General features: G+C 34.3%; 1 protein-coding gene across 2 annotated transcripts in view; it reads left to right on the forward strand.

Annotated features, from left to right (window-relative positions):
- The window catches only part of AKT3 (AKT serine/threonine kinase 3), a 313,971-nt gene that overhangs the window by 220,756 nt on the left and 71,922 nt on the right, over positions 1–21,293 (forward strand). The gene's annotated exons all lie outside the window — the stretch shown is intronic.

Consider the following 21,293-nt stretch of genomic DNA (forward strand, 5'->3'; position numbering starts at 1 on the left):
AGCAATTGTCCATAGGCACGTCATGGCTAGTTCTCTCTTCTTTTACATAGTAGTTAGAGTAACTTTGACTATATTTAAGAGATTTGAAAGGTTTTTGTAGCTTTGAAGAGAAATGCAGTCAGCGTAGTGGTACATCTCACCTCTTTGTTCCCTGTCCTTTCTCCTCCCCATTTTGGATTGTGAGGGAAATTTATAATTTACTGGCACACTTAACTGGAAATATTTCACATTGTGGGTTTTCTGAAATAAATATAATTATTAAGTAGGGGATTGATTGTATGTCACAGACTTTAAAATAGTCTTATTTTTCAAAAATAAGTGGATTAAATATCCCCTATGGAATATTTTCTCCTGTAGAATTATATGACTTGTAGGAATTAATTGCAAAAATGCATTCATTCATTTGATAATCACATTTTAAATGCCAAGGCAGTGTGGGTTTATCAGAATGTGCTAAGACATGATCCTTTCTATGAAGGAGTTTGTAATTTATGTTGTAAGTGTACTATAAATTAGAACATATATAGTGAAAGATCTAAGTGTTTATAAATTCATATTAGAAAGTACTTTATGAAAATAAAAAAAAGAAGATGCTTTGTGGGTGATTTGGCATTAAGGGTAGACCTTTGATTCTTACTGAGATCTCAGTAGGGGAACTGATTTGAGATACTTCAGGCAGAGAGAGGATCACGTGAACAGAATCACCAGGGTGAGCACAGGACTGGAGGCACTTGAGTGGTTGGAGGAGAATAATCCAGGCATTGGACTCAGAGGTGTCTGAGAAAATACAGAGAAGGTGAACATCATAGAATGGCACAGGATTGGTCCATATTCATGACCAGTGAATTGGGTATGGGTAGAAAGAGAGAAGGATTAAAAGTGGCTTTGGGTTGGAATTGGGGATAACAAATACAGTGTACTTAAACAAAGAATATGTTGAGGGTAAGATTATAAATGTGGTGGTTTTCCCTAAGGTTCCTAGGAAATGTGTATGTGGAAAGAACGTGAGAATATCAGAGAGAGTAAGTGGGGAGTCAGAACTGTGGGTACAGATTAGGGAGCCATTTTTTTAATAGGGATTATAATTTATGTTATGAAGGTGGATATTTCCCATTTTATGGGGAATTAAATGGTTGAATCCTCTACATTAGTATCTATCGACGTAAAAAGTGCTCATTATTTTTGGAGCCAGCAATTTCACTTCCAGGAATTTATTCTACAGACGTATTCAGAGATACACCACAGAATGATATATGGATAAATAGATTCATTGCAGCATTTGTAGAACCCTAGATAAGCATTCCGTAAGGAGACTGCTTAAATTAATTATGTTGTATCCACGCAGTGGAATACTTTATATCCATTAAAAAGAATGAAGGTAGCCCAATGTGGGCTAATAGGGAATGACTTCTAAGATACATTCTGAAGTGAAAGAGACAAGATGAAGAGGATAAAGCATGCCACCATTGTAATAGTTAAAAGAAACTAGGACCATGTGCGTGTGATACATGTTTCTATGTATGTGTTGACTGTCTCTGCAGGTATGCACTGAGCATTAGTGTGTACCTTTGGGAAGATAAGCCAAATGGCTGGGTACAGTGTGAGAAAGACAACTTTTTAAATTATGTGTTCTTGAGCAGTTTGTGTATTTTGTACCACAGATATATATTATATATTTAAAAAATGAAGGAAGGAAGTTAGATGGACCAATGTGGACGGATGGATAGATACATGACCAGGGAAGACCATAATATCAGGAAAATGATAAATTACAAACAAAAACCTGGAGAAATACTCTTAAATTATAGAAATAGTCTTACACAGTGTCATAAATTTACACCTGTTAATAACAATTATCACTTTGTTTTAAAATTACCTATTTACTTGTGTATCCTTCCTGCTAGACTCTGTGTGCTCCTTAAGGGCTTTTTTGCTGGTATAACCCCAGCACCTTACACACTACCTGGCAAAGTAGGAACTAGACAAATAATTTATTGGGTTGTTTGAGTGAATAAATTAAGTGAATAGATGAATAAATTCTCTCTGGAGCAAGGATCAACAGGGATGTTTAAACTGGAAACTGCTGACAAGTAGGAAGAAAAATAGAAAGTAATGTACTACATAGTTTATTTTGGGAAAAAACTTGAAAATGTTTTTTTCAGGAGGGAGTTTCTTTGAGTGTCTTTATAAAATAGGCATTTTTTTGAGGCTTTGTGCAAGTCACTCTAGTAGGTAATATGGGATATAAAATCTGAATTAAACCTGGATCTTACCCTCAAAGAGTTTATAGTCAGGTGGGGGAGATAAGGTACAAAGCCCACACTAAGTGTAAAGTGATAATTATTGCTTTTATCAGAACTACATATGAAGAAACACAGGACTTCACAGGAGGGAAGAGGGTCTGTGTGGTGGGAAGCCCCCTGGGGGGGCCCGCTGCACCCATACTCTCATTCTAAGCCTAGAGTACTTCTGAGATTAATTAAATGATAATTGTTGAAAAAATTTTACACACAAAAGCAGATTTTCAGACTAGCCAGATGGTTTTCTTTAGCACTGAAACTCCTACATTATTTCTCTCTTTTTTCAGAATTTCTGTTTTGAGAATGTGTTATAAAGACTAAATTATTTAATGGATTGCAGCAGGTGAACTGATTCTGTATGTGGTCTGTAATTTTCAAGTGCTTGGATCATAATCACAGCATTGCCATATATATATGTATATGTATATAAGAAATATGTATATTAGTAAAAATGAAAGTTTTATATATATAATTTCCCAATTTTTCTTTCTTTTAAAAAATTATCAGATACACTTTTTAATTATCAGATACACTTTTAAATACAGTTTAGATGTACTTTTGAATGTACTTTATGAATACTAACAGTTATTTAGTTCTTGAAACTTAATGTGATTATTTCTGTTCTTAAATGTATCATTTCTGCAAAGGAAACCTATGTTCACTATATCTTTCTTGTGACTTACTTGATTTTGATTTTGCTTTAGGTTCATTGTGACATTTATTCTGCCCAGGGATGCTTCCTAGAAATTTAGAAAACTCCATTGCTATAGAAAAAACCCACTAAAAATGGTACTTATGTTTGGAAATAAGGTTGAAATAGAGGTAAAGTAAGGGAAGCCATAAGCTCACACAGACACTCCATAAGTTACCCTGTGGGGAAACTCTGGGTGGCATCTAAGAACTGTGGGTAGGAGATGCCCAGCCTGTTGAAAAAGAAGCTCTGGGAGTGCCTAGGTGGCTCAGTCACTTAAATTTCCAACTCTGGATTTTGGCTCAAGTCATGATATTGCAGTGTGGGATTGAGCCCTGTGTGTTGGGCTCTATGCTCAACGGAGAGTCTGCTTGTCTTTCTCCCTGTGTTCCTCCTCTCTCTCTCTGTGTCTCTCAAATAAATAAATAAAACGTTTTCTTAAAAAAAGAAAGAAAGAAAGAAGGAAAGAAAACGAAGCTCTGATAAAATGTTGCTCACCAAAAGGGCAGCATCCTCAAATCTCTTTATATCCAACCACTGCCCTGAGGTGGGCTTATTCAGTGGGCCTATTGAAGTAATTATATCTAGCCCAATTTTTACTTAATTCATGCTTGTCTTGATTTTTAATTAGCAATAGTCTCCTTTTAGCCTATGTTCTGGAATGTTTATCATGAAATATACATAAAACAGAGTACGAGACTGCATGGAATGTAGCATGCTCATGGCCATGCTTTTTATTGTCCCTGTGTTTGCCAGTGTTGCTTAAAGCACTAAATAATCTTGATGGAAGTGGATTGAGAGAGGATATTGATGTAAAAAATCGATAAATAGATAGATACAGTTAGAAAGGAATGGAGGAAGGAAAGAAGGAAATGGTGATTCTGCCGTTCTTCTCAATAACTGTGTTCACAGAGTCACCTTAAGATGAGAAATAAATTTGCTATTTTACGCTATGTCAGTTTATACTTGCCACCCACTGAGTTTCATGGGACATAAACTCTGATGTTTAAAAATACATAGTTTTCATAAATCATTGTCATTAAGCGCATTGTAACTACAGATATCCGTCTAAAGAAACTGTGGTATTTCAGCACTGGAGGAAGAATTGCTGGGCTTAACTATTTTGAGACAATATGTTGGGTCTGCAGTGTAATACCTTCCTCAGGAATTTTCAAGAATGATTTTGATTATACTTGATAATTTATGTATGAACTTTAGAACCTATTCCATTATAGTCCATTTGCCTATTAAATATTTAACGAGTACGTACCATCAACTGGACCTCAGCAGATGCAGAAATAAGGAAAACATAGTACTCTCTTTTAAAGGATAACTATCTAATTGGGGTTATAGACAAGAGAATATGCATGTACTTTATAGTGTCATTATTGCTATGATAACACTGCTTGTTGTGGGATACAGAGAATGGGCACTGGAATCAATCCAAAAAGGAAGAGAGAAGAGAAAGGGGGAAGATGCCAGGTAGGAAATGAAATCCTTCCTCAAGTGATTGCTAAGCTAAGACTTTAGCTTAACTATAAGTTCGATCACTATGAATGAAAAGGAGCACATTTCTGTACAGAGGAAACAAAATATGTGGAATGTGCAGGAATATGCCAATCTCCCCCACCTGCCTAGCTATATAATACAGTGTATTGGTGATGCATAAAGTCCTGCAGAAGAAAGCCAGAAGATTCTGAACAAATAGCTTCGTATTAGGACAGATTTTCTCTCCCAAGTAATTTAGATTTTATCCTGAAGACAGTGGAGCATCATGGAAGGATTTCTGTAAGAAAATCTTTCAGAATATTTTGTAGCAATATGAAACTTGGATTGAAGAAAACAGAATTGGAAACCAGGAAAATACTTGAGAGGATACTGTATTTAGGTTTTTAGTAATCCATTTATAAACTTACAGGGTCATTAATTGAAGCAATATTAGAAGGAATAAAATTCTAATCATGTTTAGGTACTAGAATTTCCAGGATTGATTGATTTTTAAAGATTTACTTATTTATTTTAGAGAGAAGAGATAGTATGCATGTTGAGGAGTGGTAGGGGGGTGGGCAGAGGGAGAAGAGAGAGAATCCCAAGCAAACTCTGTGCTGAGCATGGAGCCCAACATGGGGCTTGATTCCACAACCCATGAGATCATGACGTGAGCTAAAACCAAGTCAGATGCTCAAGTGACTGAGCCACCAAGTGCCCCTAGAATTTCCAGGATTTAATGACTAAATGGAAAGAGAAAAATGTCACAGTTTCCTGTTTACTGCTTGGGGGTAATTGTGTGGATACTGGACTGTTCAAAAAATCAGGAAACACAGGATTAAGAATGAATTCTAGTGTGATTATCTTATATTTGAGGTACCTAGTGGGGCTAACAGGGAGGTAGAGTTAGGTCAGATATACAAATAGGCTTAATCAGGAGTGCTAAAACCAAAGGAGGGAAGAAATGTCCAATGTGAGAAAAGTATGTAAAGTTAGAACATTAGTGGCCAAGAATGGTGCCTGGAGATACCAACAGTAGGGTTGTTGGTGTTGAAAGAAGCCTAAGGAGCTTCTTGGCAAAAGGACCCAGGCAAGAGAAGCCTGTGAAGCTGAGTATGGTATATTAAGTATTACTTTGTAGAGTGAATCCTGCAAGATAACAATTGAAAAAAGTGCATTGGATTTGACAAATACTAGCTCCTAATCAGAAGCATGGATTTTTCCTTTTTCTTGGGTTGATGCAAGGTGTGAACCTTGGCAATAGAATGGAATGTACAACACTTGGTTTGGATCTCAAGGTTTGACAATGAATTCAGGGCAGCCTTGGATAAACAGTCATCCAGCATCTGAAGAACAAATTATAAAAGCACCTGAGTAATGTGACCAGTAACACTGCTCCTAACATACCCAGATCAACTCTCTTTTGGTAGCTTAGGTATTAAATTTACAAATTTACATAAGCAGTAACACTGCTCCTAACATACCCAGATCAACTCTCTTTTGGCAGCTTAGGTATTAAATTTACAAATTTACATAAGAAGGGACGCCTGTAGTTAAGCTTGCCCTCACAGTTAAGCTTCTGCCTTTGCCTCAGGTCATGATCCCACATAGGACTCCCTGCATGGAGCCTGCTTCTCCATCTGCCTGTATCTCTGCCTCTCTCTCTCTCTCTCTCTCTCTCTCTAGAATAAATAAAATCATTTAAAAAAATTACATGAGAAAAATATTCTGGGAAAAAAAGAAAAAGTAAAGTGAAAACTGACTAAGATGGTGGTGGTTTAAAATGCCTCTACATAGGGGACATGTGACTGGCTCAGTTGGTAGAGTGTGACTCTTGATCTTGGGATTGTGAGTTTGAGCCCCACATTGGGAGTAGAGATTACTTAAAAATAAAATTCTTTAAAAACTAATAATAATAAAAAACAAAAATACCTCTACTTAGGACTCTTCCCCCAGATCTTACCCAGCCCTATTTCTTTCTGGACCTCTATAAACCTCTCTCCAGGCTGAAATTGGAAGTTAAGATATCCATTAGGGCATAAATGAAAATCACTGTGTAGAAATGTATACTCGTCCGATTAAATTCTTCACAGTCCTCTACCTATGTGGATACGATATGGATGAAACTGACACTTTCAGTTATTCGCTATTCTTGCCTATACTTAGCCCATGGTACACTATATTAATTATGTTGATAAAATTCACTTCATTTTTTTCATTTGCCTTTCAATTTCATGCCAATCTTGAGATCTTCTCATGTTTGTTTCAGATTTTCATTATTTGGCTGGCATTTTTGTCTTCATTGAACCAAAATCATCTCATTTTAAATTCACATGAGGCAGAAGTGCCGACAGTCATCATTCTAATTCTACTTACTAATTTATGGAGGTGTGATTTGGGTGATTTTTAAATTAAAAGTATCATCTTATATTCACAATGATGATTTTGAAAGTTTTACTAAATTTATATGTATATAAATATCTTTATTGTCAGTAGTCTGATGAGTTCATTTTTTAGCTGTTTTAGTTATTAATATATTATGTAGGTTATATCAGAATTCTATAGCTTTCATCTAAAGCTTTTTCAGAAATTCCTAAGCCAAGAAAGTTACATTATAATATTCACTTTAACATATAAAGTTGAAGGCAAAATAAATTTGGGAATATTTTTAGTATATACTTTAGTATATACTGTATTTTAGTATACTTTTATAATAAATTTCAAGACTAGTTTTCTAAAATAAATCTTTAAGCCAATATATCACTCCATCTAAGGTAACAATTCAAAGCCTTGACTAGCCTCAACATCTAAGAGGCTTACTTACTTTCATTTCTGGAATCTCAGATGAGGTGACTGAACTGTAGGAGCTGACCAGGTTATTGTACAGCACCACATTTTCAGGATAATTAAGCTTCTCACACAAAGGTTGGATTATCCAGAGTGAGCATACAAAAGAGAGAAAACCAAAGACACAATATATGTACAATTGGTGACCTTGAATTAAAAAACACAGGGCATTTCAACATGATACCTAAATATTAAGAATTATAACTGCGTTACACCCCCCCCCCGAGTATAATTTCCAAGCACAGTATTTAGTCATTTGTGTTCTGCATCTTTCACTTAGCATAATACTTTAAAAAGTCACAAAATGGTTGTATATATCAGTAGCTTGTTTCTTTTTATGGATTTACTTCATTACATGGTAGTATCATAATATGCTTATGCAATCATTAGTAGATAGACATTTGGGTTCTTTGAAGTTTGGGCTATTATGAAAAAAACTGAATATTCTGGTACAAAACTTCATATGGACATACATTTTCAGTTATCTTGGGTAAATATCTAGGAATGCAATTTCTGTATCATTTGGTATGTTTGTTCAACTTCTTAAGAGACTGCCAAATTGCATTTTGCGTTTTTAGTATGTTACTTAATGTCGTCACCACACTTGACATGGTTAATCCTTACATTTTACCCCTTTTGTTGGGTGTGTAGTGGTATCTTGTAGTTTTTTGAACTTCCTGGACAACTAATGATATTGATCATCTTTTCCTGTGTTGATTTGCCACTTGGAGATTCTTTCTTTCTTTCTTTTTTCTTCTTTCTTTCTTTCTTTCTTTCTTTCTTTCTTTCTTTCTTTCTCTTTCTTTTCATAAAGATTTTATTATTTATTTATGAGAGACAGAGAGAGGCAGATATATATGCAGAGGGCAAAGTAGGCTCCCCGCTGGAAGCCCAATGCAGGACTCAATTCCAGTTCCCCGGGATCACAACCTGAGCCTAAAGTAGATGCTAAACCACTGAGCCACCCAGGTGTCCCTGGATATCTTCTTTTGATAGGCTTTTTTAGAAGTATCTTTTGAAGGTGAAATCTTCAAAATTAGATGAAATACATTTCGTACATTGTGTGTGTGGTTTGTGCGTTTTGTGTTTAATTTGCAACATGTTTTCCTCACCCAAATTTAAGATTTTTCTCCCATGTTTTCTTCTAAAAGGGTGAATAGTTTTAACACTAACATTTAGGTCTGTGATCCATTTCAAGTTAATTTTTGTATATGGCGCTATATTAGAGTCAGTGGGTTTTTTCGTTTTGTTTTAGATTTAGATATTTAATTGTTCCAGCATATTTGTTGAAAACAGTATATTTTTCATTAAATTACCCTGACATCTTGGTCAAAAATCATTTGACCATGTACATGAGGGTCGATATCTGGACTCTGTATTGTTGCATTAATCTATATATCTATCCATTCTTATACCTACCACACTTGATTTTAACACTTTCATGACAATAAGTTAAAAGTCTTCCACTTTTGCTCTTTTTTAAAAAAATTGTTTTTGACAACCTTATTTCCTTAATATTTCCACATAAATTATAGAATTAGCTTGTTGATTTCTATGTAAATGTCTTCTACTTTTTAACTGAGGTTGTATTAAACTATTGATCAATTTAGAGAGAATTGACATATTAACAACATTGTGTTCTGATCCATGAACATGGTATATCTTTCCAATTATTTAGATTTTCTAAATTTTTTTCAACAATATTATATAGTTTTTAGTGTATAGGTCTTGAACATTTTTTGTTAAATTTATCCTGAACTGTTTTATGTTTTTGATGTTATTGTAAGTGATTGGTCTTCCAAATTTGATTTGTTGGTTGATAATATATAGAAATGCCATTGATATTTATTGTCCTTGAATTTTGCATTCTTGCTAAAAAAAGTTTTGAGATATGTTGAGATTCTCTGTGTAGATGATCATCATGTGAGAAGAGGCACAATTTTACTTCTTTCTAATCTCATGCATTTTTCTTCTGTTATTGCCTAGGACCTCTAGAACAGTGTTAAACAGCATAGTGAGAGCAGACATTCTTGCCTTATACATGATTTTAGGGTGAAAGCATCCATATTTTCACCAAAAAAGTATATTGTTAGCTATAGGTTTTTCATAGATGCCGCCTCCATCAAGTTGGAGACCTTTTTTTTTTTTTTTAATTTATTTATTATTATTCCTAGTTTGCTGAGATTTTTAAGAAATCCTGATAAGGTATAATATTTTGTCAAATGATTTTCCTGTATCTATTTTGATGGACATATAATTTTCTTCTTTATTCTGCTAATATCTTGAATTGTGTTGGTTGATTTTTTTAATGTTAAACCAATTTTGCATTTCTTATATAAACCCAACTTGGTTATGAGGTATTATCCCTTTGATGTTTTGTTGGATCCAATTTACTAAAATCTTATTAAAAATTTTAAATATTTGTTCCTTAGTAATATTCTTTAGGTCTCTCTTTTTCCCTATCCCATGTAATGTCTCAGGGTTTGGATTTAAGTTAATGCTGACCTCTTGAAGTGAGTTGGGAGGCATTGCTGCCTCTTCTGTTTTCTGGTAGATTTCATCACTGAAATTTTTGGACCAAGAATTTTCTTTGTAGGAAGGTTTTTAACAATGAATTGAAAGAAAAAAGAATATATATGTGTGTGTGTGTGTGTGTGTTTGTGTGTGTGTATAGCCATGCATTTTATTTTTTCTTGAGTGAGCTTTGATAGTTTATGTTTTTCTAAGAATTTGTTCATCTAACTTTTTAAGGTATTTGCTTAATATTGTTAATAACATTCTGTTGTTACTGCATTAGTGTCTGTAGGGAGCAATGGTTAATGTCTCTCTTTTAATATTGCAGTGTATGTCTTCTCTCTTTTTATTTCTGATCATTCTTCCTAAAGGTTAATAATTTTTATGGATATTTTCAGCTGTAGGTTCGATTGGTTTTCTATTATTTTGGGGTTGTCTATTCATTGATTTTTCCTCTTTATTATTTCTTTCCTTCTGGCTACTTTGATTTAATTTGCTTTTCTTACCCTTGTTTCATAATATGGAAACTTAAAGCATTTATTTAAACCTTTTTTCTTTACTAATATAAAATTTTAATGTATAAACTAACCTGTAGAAACCAATTTTATATTGTACTTACATATGAATATAGCATCTTTTGCATATGTATTCTCATGTTTTTTATTTGTTAGATCTGTTCTTTTCCTAAATTTACTAATTTCTCATGTCATGTTTTCATTGACCAATGGTCTATTTAAAGGTGTATGTTTTCCCAATAAGGTTTGTTTATCATTCAGAAATGTTTATTGAGTGCTTATTGTGTTCTGGTCTTAGGGTGCACTGGGATGATTAAAACAGCCATATTATGAAATAAACTCAATAAATGTATTATAATAGCAATGAACAGAACCCTGTGGTATGAGAGAGAATAATGGAGAACCTACGTAACTATAATTTGAGTTACTCGTTTGAGGAAGTAGCACTTAGACTGAGGCTTGATAGCAAAATATTTGGGGAAGCAGAAACTGGGGAAGAACTGCCTGCACAGAGGCTGTGGTGAGGGCAGCTTTTTGAGAGTGAGACCCTGTGTAGGTCACAGTTATAGGTGTACTGATCTTTCAACAGAGATGTGCTGTATTCCTGTTCTTGTTCTGTACTTTGAGAAGCTGTGTTCTATGATAAGTTCTTTCTCTTACGTAGTTCATATTATGCAATTATGAAGGAAATTTATGAAATTTCTTCTTACTAGAATAATTTATACATGTATCATCTCAAATTAATAGAAACTATAATTTTAGTATGATAAATAGATGATATGCTTTAGAGACAACCTAAGTTTGAATCTCAGCTTTACCACTTAATATAAGCTATATGATGCTGGGCAAATTTTATAACATCTCTAAGCCTAGTTTTCTCATTTCTGAATGCAGATAATGATTTTATCTATTTTATAAGAGTGTTTTGAGGACTATGCATGTAAGTCACTTGGTACAGTACCCAACAAGCAGCAGTACTCAAAAATAGTGCTTCTCGAGGGGCGCCTGGGTGGTGTAGTCAGTAAAGCATCCAACTCTTGGTTTTAGCTCAGGTAGTAATCTCAAGGTCATGGGATACAGCCCTGTGTAAGGGCTCCGTGCTCAACCAGGAGTCTGCTTGAGATTCTGTCCCTCTGCCCTTCCCCACATACACTCTGTCTCTCTGTAAAGTAAATAAATCTATTAAAAATTAATGCCTATTGTGATAGATAGTAATGGGAATAATCACTTATTACATTTAGTCATCTGTAATTTGGAGGTGACATGTAGCTTTTATGATTGTTGCTAGAATGTACTGCTATTAATGCTCAAAAATGATAATGTTTATTATTTTTATTGTACTGGTATTGGATATATTTCACAAATAGCCCAGATATTTCACATATATCCTAATAAATATAAATATTTTAGAATAATTACCTTGAGAACTTTTTACCTTCTTAAAAGTATATTTTCCAAATGAAGAAATCTATTAATATTTAATGTGATTAGAACTGAGCAGTTTCTTCTTTAATCTTGATAATATGGTTTTAATAAGATATTTTAATTTATTTTAATTACAATATTGGATTGGGAATTTAAAATTATTTTTTAAAGGAAACTATTTTTTGTACTTTTCATATTATTAAGTATTTTTAGTAGGTGATTTTTTTAATCCCAGAAAAATTTCTTTTTTTTTCTTCCAGAAAATTGTCTTAACTTGTATTGCATTACTTCTTTAAAAATTGCCAATGTACGAGCTACTCTTTCAGATATCAGGCACCTAGTTGGTAAACTAGAATTCTTATTTTTTCAGACTTGTAAGAAAGAGGCCAAGAAGTAGACAAATAGGACTTGAGGCCTTAGCTAATAATTTATGGCTAACACAGTTGCCATCAAACAACTGTTCCACTGTCCAGCAGCTCTGACTTTAGATCCTTTCAATTTTCTATGGCATCCTAAAGGATGTATTTCTTGAAATACAAATTAAACTATGTTTTAAGATTTTATTTATTTATTTATGAGAGACACAGAGAGAGGCAGAGACATAGGCAGTGGGAGAAGCAGTTCCCTGTGAGGAGCCTGATGTTGGAGTCCACCCTAGGACCCCAGGATCATGACCTGAGCCAAAGGCAGATGCTCAACCATTGAGCCACCCAGGTGCCCTGAACTATGTTATTAGAATATGACATTTTTATACTTATGTCTATATCACAGTCATTTCTGAAAGAACCTTACTTAAAAACTACAAACATAGATTACTTTGCATTAATTTTTCTGTTGAAATAAATGCAAACTATGAGCTTAGCTTGTGAAAAGGATAGACATTATCTGGAAGATAATTATATGAAGAATTGCCTGTTAAATGTAAGAATACTTCCATTTGATCCTATAAAATTAAGTATTGAGGTGTTTATTTCATAATGTAATTAATACTATTCCAATTGTGTTGTATTTTCGGTAGATTGTGTATTTGTCCCCTTCTCACCAGAAAACTCATGTGTTGAAGCCTAACCCCCAGTGTGATGGTACCAGGAAGTGGGGCCTTTGGGAGATGATTGATTAGTCATGAGGGTAAAGCCCTTGTGGGAGGAATTAGTCCCCTTATAAAAGAGATCCCAGAGAGTTTACTTGCCCTTCCTCCATATGAGAATGCAGCAAAAAGACAACCATTGGTGAACTGGGAAGGAGGTTGTCACCTGACACTCAGTCTGCCAGTGCCTTGATCTTAGATTTACCAGTACTATGAGAACTAAATTTCTCTTTTTTATAAACCTGCCCAATCTTAAGTATTTTGTTATAGCAGCCTAAACAGGCTCAGTAAGTGTCATTGCATTGTTTCTCTGTGGGTGAGCCAGAGCCATTCTCTTAAGTCTTTTTGTAAACCCAAGGGACCTCTTGATCTGCACATGATGCAGACTGACATGTCTTGTTGCTTAATTAATTAGTCATCTTCAGGATATTCAGGTTTTAAGCTCAGTGGATATTATAATAATGTCATCATTGGAAATAAGCATATTTTGTTACTCTCTAGTTCACCTTTTTATATATATATATATATTACCAAGGAATGACTGAAAAATATAAAAGTAGTATTTGCAAGAAAAAAACTGAATTTAAAATATTAATAATTCTTTTTTTTTTAAGATTTTATTTATTTATTCATGATAGACATAGAGAGAGAGGCAGAGACACAGGCAGAGGGAGAAGCAGGCTCCACGCAGGGAACCTGACATGGGACAGATCCTGGGTCTCCAGGATCACACCCTGGGCCAAAGGCAGGGGCTAAACCACTGTGCCACCCAGGGATCCCTTGCAGTGATAATTCTTAGAAATTTTCTATGTCTAGATTTTTTTGTTTTTTGCAAAGTTTGTTGCATTAAAAAGTAAACTTTTGCAAAGTGAAGGAAACCACCAATGAAATGAAAAGGCAACCTACTGAATGGAAGAACATATTTGTAAATAATACATCTGATAAAGGGTTAATATCCAAAATATATTAAAAATTTACACAACTTAATATAAAAAAGAACTCTGTTAAAAATGGGCATATGACTTGAATAAACATTTTTCTAAAGAAGACATGCAGATGGCCATCAGACACATGAAAAGATGCTCAACATCACTCGTTGTCAGAAAATGCAACTAACAGTGACGATAGGATATCGCCTCACACCCATTAGATTGTTAATAAAAGCAGAAAAATTAACAAGCATTGGTGACAATGTAGAGAAAAGGGAACCTTTGTGCACAATTAGTGGGAATTCAAACTGGTGCAGCCACCATGGTGAATGACATGGAAGTTTCTTAAATTAAAAATAGAATGACCCAACAAATTCCACTTCTGGATATTTACTCAAAGAAAATGAAAACAGTAATCTGAAAAGATATATGCATCTCTATGCTCATTGCAGCATTATTTACAATAGCTAGGATATTTGAAAGCAACCTAAGTGTCTACTGGTAGATGATTGGATAAAGAAGATGTCATATATACATACACACACATACACATATAACTTACTTTTATTACTTTGTATATACACCCGTGTATATATACAAATATACACATATACAATGGAATCTTACTGAGCCATAAAAAAAGAAAGAAGTCTTCCCATTCATGACAACATGGATGGATCTGGAGAACATTATGCTAAGTGAAGTGAGTCAGAGAAAGACAAATACCGTATGATTTTACTTATATGTAGAATCTAAAAAACGACAAAACAAAACAAATCTATTGATAAATACAGGAAATAAGCTGTGGGTTACCAGAGGGAGGAGGGCGAGTAAAATAGGTGAAGGGGACTAAGAGATACAAAATTTTGGTTATAAAATAAATAAGTCATGGGGATGTGGTGTACAGCATAGGGTTTACATGGTGTCTGGTGACAGATCATAACTAGAATTACTGTGGAGATCATTTCATAATATATAAAAATACCAAGTCACTATCACTATGATGTATTCCTAAAACTAGTAGGACATAATATGTCAATTTTTCTTGAGTTAAAAAAAAGAATAGAACTTTTTCAAAATACAGCAATTTATTTTCAAAAAAACATTATTATTGGTTTTGTAATGAAGTACAGTCTTGTTTATTTAGTAAGTCAATCTATTTACATTAGTGTTTTCCTACAGCATGACTAAGTACAATACACAAAAAAATATGTAGTCTTTCCCTTAAAGGAGCCTAAATTTCTAAACATACACTTTTTGCCTGAACACCAAGTAATGCATTATTATTTTTGAACAAAGGGACGTTCAGTTATTTTATATGATTTTATTATGATTCTAATAAAAACACTTTATCTTTAAAACTGTAAACTCTATTTTCCCTCTAAATAATTATTTGAAAAGTATTTTTGAATTTCCCTTTATTCTTGACATATTAAGCACATAATACATGTGTGCATAATACTAGGTGTGGTGCCAAGAAAGCAAAACTATAGGGTACTTGCCTAGTCTTTCTCTTTTCCTTGTGTATCTGCCAAGAAGACAGTTATAATAGAGTATTAAATTTGTCACAAGGGTTAATAGTACATGTATTTGAAAGCTTTGTACATTTTTTACTGATTATAAATGTAACAACTGCATGTTCGTTGCAGAACATCAAAAAGCCAAAGCTATTTCAGTTCAGTTGAAAAATTTGACTGCTTTCTATAAGCTAATCACTGTGCTGTGTACCTAGTATGTGATGTGAACAAGACAGATGGTCTCTGTATTTAAGGAATGCATGGTGTTTTGGGGAATTAATATTAAACAAATAATCACAAGTAATTTTCAATGTATAAAACAGAAAAACCACTCTAAATCTCACCATCTTTAGCAATAATTGCTCTTAGCATGTTGGTGTATTTTCCTGGTTTTATACCGTACACATATTTTCCATTTTATTCACTATTTTAAAATATATCCTAATTGTCTAGTGATTGATTATATAGATATACTGTAATTTATTAAGTCCTAACCAAATTTTTGAACATTTAGATTTTTCCATTACCTAATCAACTTTGCATAGGTATAATCTACATACAATAAGACATCCTCACTTTAAATATACAGGTACATGAATTTTGACAAACATGTATATGCATGGAGTCCCCATTATAATAGAGAGGTGGACTGTGTCCATGGCCTCAGAAAGTTCTGCCACCGCCTGTCATGCCATGTCTCATTCCATCCTGCACCCACACCTGGCCCTAGGCAGCCACTGACCTGCCTTCTGACACTAAAGATTTGATTTACCGTGTCTGAAATTTCTTTGAAATGGATTCATACGATATTTTCCATTCCGTGCGTTTCTTTTCCTCAACCTACTGTTTTTGAGTTTATCCATTTTTTGCATTTCTCCCTAGCCTTGTGCCTTTTCTTGCTGAGTCTTGATGCAAATCCTGGCTATAGGAAGGCTTGTTAATCTACCCTGCTCTTGATGTACATTTGGATTAGTTCCACTTACTGCTTATTATTAAAGGGGATATGCACATTCATGTACAAGTTTTCTTTTCTCTTGGATAAATACTGAGGAGTACCATTGCCGAGTTTATAGTAATCATATGTTTATGTTTTTTTTAGAAATTGCAAAACTGTTTTCTAAAGTAGTGGTGTCATTTGACATTTCCAATACTGATTTTATGAGAATTCTTGTTATTCCACATCCTCACCAGCACTTGGTTTGGTCAGTATTTTAATTTAGTTCTTCTAGTCAGTGTATAGAAGTGTATTATGGTTTTAAGTTGCATTTGTCTGATGATTAATGATAATAAGTATCTTTTCACAGACTTCTTGGCTGTTCAAATACATTTTTTGTGACCTGTCTAAATATTTTGCCTACTTACTGATTGGATTGTTTTCTTATTGTGTTATAAGAGTTCTTTATATGTTCTGATTACAAGTAGTTTGCCAAATGTTTCACAGATAATTTCTTCCATATTGTACCTTGTCTTATCATCATCTCCCTGATATTTTTTGACATCAGTAGTTTTTAACTTTGAAATCCCAATTTATCAATTCTAGTCTTTTCTGGCTTTTATTTTTTGGTCTGCTATCTAAGAAATCTTTGTCTATTCTAAGTCACAAATATTTCCTTCTAGAGCTTTTATAGTTGTACCTATGACATTTAGGTCTATGACCTATTTTAAGTTGATTTTTATGTATATGGTAAGGTAAGGCTTGAGGGTCATTTTTTTCCCACATAAATATCTAGTTACTCCAGCATCTTTTGTTGGAAAGGCTATACTCTGCCCCATTGAAGGACTGTGACACCTTTGTCAAAAATTGATGCCAGATATTTGTTTCTGTATTCCCTATTATGTTCCATCAGTTGATGTATTTTTCTCTACACCAGTACCATACTGACTTGATTACTATAGCTTTAAAGTGTATCTTAAAATCAGGAAGAACACTGTTGTTTCTCAGAATTGTGGTGTTCCTTCTAGATCCCATGCATTTCCGTATCAGTATAGTATCAGCTTCTTAATCTTTATAAAAAAGTCTGCTGGGACTGTGATGGGATTGCTTTGAGTCTATAGATTAGTTTGGGGAGAATGGACATGTCAGCAATAGCACTGTTCTGATCCAGCAGTACTCGGTGTATCTGTTTACTTATGTCTTCTATAATTTCTATTGAAATGTCTTGTAATTTTCAGTATATAGGTCTTGTATAACTTTTTAAGTTTTTCCTTACATCCTTCTTTTGTATTTTTTTCATTACCAGTTGTTTGTTGCTAGCATATAATACAGTTGATTTTTTGTGTACTGACCTTGTATCCCATGGCCTTTTGTAGCTCACTTAACTAGTTTTATAATTTGGGGGGTAAATTTCTTTGGAATTTCTATGTAGATAGATTTGCTCTTTGTGAATAAAGGCAGTTTTACTTCTATTCCAATCTGTATGACATTTATATATTTGTCTGTCTGTCTATCCTTATTTCACTTGGCTAGGAACTCCGGTGTACACTAAATGAAAGGAGTGAACATCCTTGTTCCTGGTCTCGGGGAAAAGAGATTCAGTCTGTCATTATTAATAAGTGTGATGTTAGCTATACATTTTTAAATTCCTTTTATCAGGTTGAGGAAGTTCTCTCTTGGTTCCTCAGTTTTTTAAGAGATTGTAGTATGAGTGGCCATTGAGTTGTCTTAAAAGCTGCTTCTGCATTGTTTGCGGTGATCATATGGTCTTCCCTTCTTTTGTTTGTTAATATGACAAATTATATTGGTTTCAAATGTTAAACCAATCTTTCATTCTTGGAATTAACCATCACTAGTCATGACATATTATCATCTTTTGTTGGATATGATTTGGTAAAGTTTTGTTAAGTTTTTACATCTATGATTTTGAGGGATATAAGCACTGTTTCATATAATATCTTTGGTTTTGTATTAAAGTGATGCTTGCCTCGTGTAATGTGTTGAGAAGTGTTTCTTCCTCCTGTCTTCTGGAGCATGAAATTGTTATTAACTCTTCTTCAGGAGTTTGGTAAAATTCACTAACACATTGTTTACAAATTAGGGGGAGGGACTGCAATTTGGGGGGGGGGCTGGTTTTTAAGTACAAATTCATGTTTAACTTACTCCATTTTTAGAAAGGTTTATTGATTTATTTGAGAGAGTCGAGTGAGTGAGAATGGGTGTGAGCATGGGGAGGGGCAGTGGGAGAGGGAAAGAGAATCTCAAGCAGATTCTCTGCTAAGTGTGGAGCTGGACACAGCGCTCAATCTCATGATCCTGAGATCATGATCTAAGTCAAAAATAAGAGCCACTCAACCAACAGAGCCACTGAGGCACCCCAAACTTACCCCATTTTATATTCAAGTTAGGCTGTACCATTTTTAACTATTGTAAGACCCTTCCACCAGTACACCTTCATTTTCCCCCTTCAGGCTTTGTGCTATTGTTAATACATTTTACCTTTACATATGCTATGAATGCCACAATGCATTATTTTTGTTTAAAATCAGCACTGTCTTTTAAAGAGATTAAAAACATAAGAAAAGTCCAACGTGTATTTACCCACACAGTTATGATTTTCAGTCTCTTCTTTACTTTGTGTAGACCCAGTTTTACATCTGGTACCGTTTTGCATCAGCCTGAAGCATTACCTTGAGCATTTATAGTGCAGTGTTTCTGAGGATGATTTCTCTAACCTTTTGAATGTCCCCAGAAGACTTTCTTTTGCTGTCATTTTTGGAAAGATATTTTAGCTATGTATAAAATTGTGGTTTGCCAGTTCTATATTTAATTACTATGAAGCTGCCTCTCCTCTTTCTCCTGGTTTGCACCATTTCTGACAAGAAATCTGCTCTCATTCTTTGTTCCTTGTGGTTACTGTATCTCATTACCACCACGCCCTGGCCTGTCATGGTTTCCTTTTACCACTTGCTTTCAGCTATTTAATTCTGATGCGCCTTGTAGGATTTTCTTCACATTTCTTTCCATTTTTTTTAAGACTGTCAATCTGGGCTTAGAGTTTTCATCAAATTTGAAAGCTTTCTGGACATGATTCAAGTATATTTTTCTGTTCTTTCCGTTTCTCTAGTCCTGTCCTGAGAGTTCACTTACACACTTGTTAGACTGTGGGATACTGTCCCCACGGTTCATTAATGCTCAGTCCATCTTTTTCATATCTTTTCCTGTATTTAATTTTAGATTTGGTTCCTGTGTCTTGAAGTCTGTTATCATGGTTTTCCTCCAGTGTCTAGCACACTGTGTTCTTTCAATCCAGTTTTTCATTTTTCATCTAGGACATCTCAGACTTTATTTCTTGGAGTTTAATTTGTGACTTTTCCTTTTATATTTCCCATTTTATTTCCTTATTATGCTTCTCTTTCTACTTTTTGAACTTTTAGACTATATCTTAATAGCTGTTTTATCACAGTGTTCTATTTCAGTCATCTGTGTCACTTTCTGAGTCAGTTTCTACTTATTCATATTTTTTCCTAGTAATGGGTTCTATTTCCCTTTCTTTTTGTGCCTGATAACTTTTTATTGGATGAAATTGTTCTTACTTATAAACAGTGATCTTTTCCAGACTTGCTTTTAAGCTGAGCCTGGTCACACTAGCCTTTGCTCTAACACTAATATTGCTGTGCTACGGAGGCCATAACCTCACAGACACCCCTAGGTGCCACATTTCTTAGGAAGCCTTTCCATCCTTCCTGGAGAGGATGCAAAGTACTTTGGGCTCTTTGTGAGCCTGTGGTCATGTCACTTGATCTTTTCCATTGTTTTTTTTTTCCCTGGCCTTAGTATTTTTCTCACATACATGTGCTTCCTATTTTATGGATTATTCCCACTGGATGCAGAATTTTTAAGATACTTTTTTGTTTTTTATTTAGCCGTTTGGGTGTGTTGCTCCATTACCTTTTTACTCATATAGCCTCTGAGAAGTCTAGGATTATCCTCCTATTTGTTCCTTGATATGTAATGTTTCCCCACACACACACATAGAATTTTTTTAAGATTTTCTATCCTTGGTTTTTCTGTGATTTGCATATGGTCTGACTTCTTAGGTTCTGATTGTGTGTGCATGCTTGTAAACTTTCATCATGTTGGGGTTCATTGAAATACACTTATCTATGTGTTTATCATTTTTATCCAAGTTGGGAGAATTTCAGGCATGATTTTGCAAGTGTCTCCCTCCCCGTTTTAGGAACTGCCTTTAATACATATATCAGCCTCTTTGACACTGTCGACAGGTTCCTGAGGCTTTTTTTTTTTTTTTTTTTAGTTGCAGCTTATATAGTGTCTTTTACTCTGATTTTACATTGATTGAAGTTTTTTTTTCCTCTTACAATGTCTATTTGTTGTAAATCCCATCTTGTGGATTTTTTATTTCAGATATTATAGGTTTAGTCTCTAGAAGTCACATTTACTTTTACTTTTATTTTCCTTTATCTCGTCTTTCTACTCAATTTTGAAGTCAAACTGTTCCATTATTTCTGCTATTTTTAAGGTCTATGTCTAATGACTGATTTTTCTCTTGGTTATAGGTCACATTTTCTGCATCTCTCTGTCTCGTAATTGTTAATCAGAGTACCAGATCACTGGAATTTTACATGGATGTCTGGATTTTGTTCTCTTCTTCATACTTGTTAGCTTTTGTGTGTTTAACTTTGGCTGTTTTAAAATGTCTACTGAATGCCAGGCTGTTGGGTAATGACACTGTTCTGACTGGTTAGAAATTGAACATCTCAGCTCTGAGTGACCTCCAGGAATTATTTGGCATACAGATGTCCATTCCTTCTCTGCTTGTTCTCATAGAGCTTAACCTGACCCATGCATTGTTATATGTTCAGCAGCAGACTCAATGTGCAGATTTTGTATAGCGTCTTCCTCATTGATATTCATTCTGACCTGCAAATGCTATCCACCTTACCCTCCTCAAAATCTGCTTTTCACTTTCCAATAGTGAGACCTCTGAGTTATGCTTGGGATCTCCTTTCCTGCTGGTCATGT

Source organism: Vulpes lagopus, chromosome 1, assembly GCF_018345385.1.
Source record: "Vulpes lagopus strain Blue_001 chromosome 1, ASM1834538v1, whole genome shotgun sequence".
NCBI classification, from domain to species: domain Eukaryota; kingdom Metazoa; phylum Chordata; class Mammalia; order Carnivora; family Canidae; genus Vulpes; species Vulpes lagopus.